This window comes from Eubalaena glacialis, chromosome 6 (genome assembly GCF_028564815.1).
Source record: "Eubalaena glacialis isolate mEubGla1 chromosome 6, mEubGla1.1.hap2.+ XY, whole genome shotgun sequence".
NCBI classification, from domain to species: domain Eukaryota; kingdom Metazoa; phylum Chordata; class Mammalia; order Artiodactyla; family Balaenidae; genus Eubalaena; species Eubalaena glacialis.
In genome coordinates this window covers 53218957-53223774 of record NC_083721.1, presented here as the reverse complement: position 1 = coordinate 53223774, position 4818 = coordinate 53218957, and the positions used below count along the sequence as shown (strand labels likewise).

The window sequence follows — 4818 nt, the reverse complement described above, 5'->3', positions numbered from 1 at the left end:
TGGGTTACTCAGATACTCTTTTAAGTAAGGAAACATAGGAACAATGTTCCCAAACTCAGGAATTATAATTGTAAACATACATTCTTATACTGTGGATGGAACTTATGCTTGTGGCTACAGGGTAGGGAAAAGAAGAAAATCAACATTGTTACAATAATTTTGACACCTCTTTGAGGAACAAAGTTAGAAACTCAAATCAGGGTGTTCAGTATTTGAACCAGAATAGATCAGTCCTTGGATGCCCAGTCAGTGCTACTAACATTGCTTTTTGGAATTGCATTATTCCAGCTGGAGATTGTTCATGTCAGTTTAATCATGAGCCCATTACCTTGACTTCTGCTATCATCACTTCCAAGTATTTATATAGCTTTGAAAGTATCTACATAGCTTTGCATTTCTCTCACTTTGGGAAGGCCGAGCCAATTTTTTATTAGCTTCTATTGTTTCCAAATGTTCAGCACTGAATTTAATCGTGCAGAGGGGGTGGCTTTAATGCTTGATACTAACTACTATCAGCACTGTTCTGTAATCTCATTCTTATTTGCCTCTCCCATGCTCCTTATTAATAAACTTCATACTTTGCAATCAAATTATTAATTTAGTCACCACCTTAGCAGCATGAGCAAAAAAAGAGAGAGCCAATGTTCTACATTTCAAGAAATAGATCTTGAAATGAAAGTCCTACTGTTCAACTGATACCTTGCTTCTACCCCCTGCCTTTGTACTTTGTTATAGACAAGTGGCCCTACCGTATATGATTCTTCATCCTAGGCCATGTAAACCTGCCATAAGTAGAAACCCACAAAAATACATTGTGATGGCAACTTCAAAGAGGATTGTGTCTTGCTCCCGCTGAGACATAATATAAAAGAAACAAATATATATATATGGAGAGAGAGAGAGAGGGAGAGAAAACAGCAGAGAGAGAATGCACGCTGGTAAGATGATAAGATTTTGCACTCTCCTTTCTGAGTTTCTACTGGGTATAAACAGGAACCATTTAAAACCTAATGCAAGTTCATTGATTTTTTTTTGTTGAATATGAGACTGCATGCTAATCATCATCTCTGGCTCTAATTCCTTTCAGTGGTTTACTATAGTTTTCCAGTTCAAGTGCTACAATAAGTTAGGGAGTACCAAACAGGCCCTCTTAAAGTCTTGAAGGTTTAAGAGAGAAATCTGGAAATGAACTAAAAACACTTATGATGGACAATTTCTATGTCTACCTTACCCTGTTTACTGCTCAATCATTTATTTTTTTTTCATCTCTGAAACAACTTTATTAGAAGGCTGTCTTACATGACAACCTCCAATTCTTTCTTAATTTGCTTTGTCACCAATTCCAGTTATAACTCTATTTACATATAACAATAAATCTTGCATTGACCTTTGCATCCTATTTAAATTGTTCTCATCAGGCCGTTCCAGTGAATGGAAGTGTGACTGTGCTGTGGCACGTTGACCAGCGTTATTGAGCAGGGGTAGAGGGGGGCCCAGGACAGAGGGAGCCCACTTCACAGGTACGGGTGGGGAGCCGGCCTCCCTCTCCTCTGGCCCCCACCCCAAACTCACAGTGATAGGCACCTCACTGCCTTGTCCTTCAAAAAGGGTGAATAAAGAAATCCCTCCCAGTCCAAGAAATGATTTGGACTTCCATCTTCAACAGGGTTGAGATTTCCCCCACTCTTCCTGCCCACTGATCAAACCCTCAGATCCTAAGGCTTCCTAGGTGCTGGCCCTGCCCTGACCTGACAAAGGACTGTCTCTCCATGATCAGGGCCCTTCTGCCTTCTTGCCTTTCTTCTGTCACCAGTTCCGAGAGGAATTTCTTTGGACAGACACGATGCAGCATCAAGAAGGGTCACTCCCACGGTCCCCTCCTTCCTCTTCCCACCCCACCTCGCAGGTGTTGGGAAGGTGCAGTCAACCAGGAACATAAATATGAATAAAAAATGAACTTGAAAATGACAGGCTATTAATTAAACAAATCTATAAAAATAGGACATAACTCTGTTCAAATAAATAGCCTCCAAGCAGTGTGATACGTTGCATCAGTGGAATGTGAGGCTGGTCCCACTTTGCCCCAGTTGGGATTGGACACGAATCCCCAAGTTGTCTGAAACAGACTTTAATGCAGTCAGCCAAGCCATTGGCTCTCTTTGTCTTCCCTCTGGAAGAACAGAACTTGTACATTTGTCCAGCTTGTCTTTCTGAACAAAACCCTTTTTCCAGCAATACATAATTAAGGCCTTGAACACCTTTTCCTTCTCTCACCAGGGCGTGCAGACTCAGGGCAGAAACTGCCCTTCTGGCTTCAACACAATGCCCACTGCCCTCATGCCGGCGGGGAGGGAGAGGGAGTTGGTTCTGAGCTGGTGCCAGTCCTGACAGAGTCCGGGGCCAGCTCAGAGCCCCAAGAGCCCCCCAGCAGCAGGGAGCAGAGGCCCTCTGGGTTCCAGGACCCATGAAGCCATGCGCCAGGATGCCAGGCAGCCTTGCCCTCGTCATGCACACGGGCATGCAGGTGCCCGTCTGCGGGGCAGCTCAGAAGCCAGACTCCTCCCTCTTCCCTGCCAGTGGCTGCACTGCCAGTTGGGAAGTCAGGCTTAGGTCAGGTAGAATTACCCTTCCCCGTGGACTGAGAGGAGATGAGCAGTGTGGGGAGTGGGCTGCGGGCCCTCTTTCTACCATTTAAAACAGCAGCAAGGAAGGAAGCAAGGTGGGCCCGAAGGCGCCCTGCGCCAATGGTCTGGCTGCGAGGTCGCGATGGAAGAACTAAGCCAGCTTCCCAGCCCAGCTATTCGGCGGGCACCGCAGGAAATGTCCTGTCCCCACACGTGCGAGCCTGTGTCCTGCTGAGCCCTGGACCCTGAGGAACACCCACAGGTCTTCCCTGGAACGGACACGAGGGTCAGCCAGGGTCAGCAGGACAAACCCAGTGGGCCTGCCGGCTCTGCCCCAACCCTTGCAGGTGCATCCTAGGGTTTTCACAGCTTGGCTTAAGTCAGCTCAGTGTTGGCACATTCACAGAATGAGATGGCTACACATCCCGGGGCTGCAGGCCCAGGATCAGCGAGTCGGCGGGCGGGTTGGCCTCCCTCCCGTCACCGCCACTGCATGCCCAGGGTGATCTTCAGGTTCTCGTACACCATGTAGCTGATGCTCACGGCTGGAATCACCTTCCTGAAGTTGGGCGCCAGCTTCCAGTACAGGTCAAAGGCCCCCTCGGTCAGCAGGATCTGTTTGAAGAGGCTGCTCATGGTCACCTCCGGAGAGCCCTCAATGGAGGCTTGGGCCTGCATCCGGGTCCTGACCAGGGCCAGTGGGTAGCTGGCCAGCTGGCCACAGGCGCTGGACACGGTGCCACAGGCCAGGAGCACAAACACGCTGGGGTGTGCGCTGTTCACTGCATAGCGCTGCAGCCAGGCATTCTTGAGCATGTCGTAGACGGCCAGGTCTATCCCAGCGTAGGGGATGATCCCCAGCATGCTGGGAACATAGCCTTTGTAGAAGGCGGCCATGCCCTCTCTGGCTAGGATCTTCCTGGCACAGTCCAGCATGCCCGAGTACTGGCCTGTCTTGCGCAGGGCCATGCGGGTCTTCAGGACCTCCATCGGGTAGCTGCTGCTCTGGGCGATGGCCCCTGCCAAGGACCCTGCCACAAACCTCTCGTGAATCTTCAGAGTCTCTTGGTCACTCCCAACGAGATGCTTGATCTGCGTCATAGGCCATGAACTTGATGGCCGACTCGGGGGCAATTTTGAGGACGTTGATGCCGTTGCCACGCCAGAGTGATTTGGCCCCTCTTTCTCGAATCATCTGGGTGAAGCCACCCACAATGCACATGTTGTTCCTGCGGGAGGCGTGGACCTGCATGAGCACCTTGAGTCTGTCCAGGGGGGGCGTGCAGGTTCTCGATACGGCCCCCGCCCCACCGCCAGCCACCAGGTGTCTCCACCACATCCCTGTCTGCCTCTCCTCCACCGTGAACTCATCGGGGACCGTCAGATTCTCACCCATATCAAAGATCGTGGAATGCTTCCAGTACAGGATGATCTCAGGGATGTTTTCCACGGGATGCAGGAGGTGATAGTCTCGCCACTCGTTCCAGTCGATGGTCATCGTACCATTCTTGTCCATGCTCTTGAGGACTTTTTCTGCCTGCTGTTCAGATATGTTGACTCCCAGGTCCCGCAGGGACTGCATGATCTCCTGCGCGTCGATCCATCCATCATTCTTCTTGTCCAAACTCTTGAATACCAGCCTCAGTTTCTTCTCATGATCTTGGAGATAATGGGCAAACTCTTCAAAGTCTAGCTGCCCATCGAGGTCTTTGTCGCCAGCTTGTACAATTTTCTGGAGCTCGCCCTCTGTGCGGTGCAGTCCCAGGAACCGAAGTCCCACGGCCAGGTCGTTGACACACAGGCGGCCTTCGCGGTTGACGTGGAGAGTCTGGAAAAGGCTCCAAAGGCTCAGCCGGTGGTCCGGGCCCCCGCAGACGGCGCCGCCGCAAGGGTCCACGGACGCCTGCGATGAGGCGGACGACTAGGCGGCGGCTGCGGCGTCCGGCGGCGGGGAAGCCACGCAGCGGCACTACGCACTGCGCACCATCGGGCGCGAGGCAGGGGTGACGGGCCGGCGGGGAGAGCGCGGAAGACACGCAGGTGTCCTCAGTCCAGTAGCGCGGACTCCAGGTGCCGGCAAGCTGGCGGGATGGGCAGCTTCCGGGTGCTCAGTCATTGAAATGTCTTATCTTTCATCTGTCTCCAATACATTCCCCTATGTAGGGTAATTAACTTACGCTATTTTGACCCCTCC

The 4818-nt window shown here is 51.3% G+C and overlaps 1 pseudogene; it reads right to left on the bottom strand.

The window, feature by feature from the left end:
• Nucleotides 1–3104: 3104 nt before the first annotated feature.
• LOC133093282 (calcium-binding mitochondrial carrier protein SCaMC-2-like) lies at nucleotides 3105–4611 on the bottom strand (annotated as a pseudogene).
• Between the last annotated feature and the right edge of the window lie 207 nt (nucleotides 4612–4818).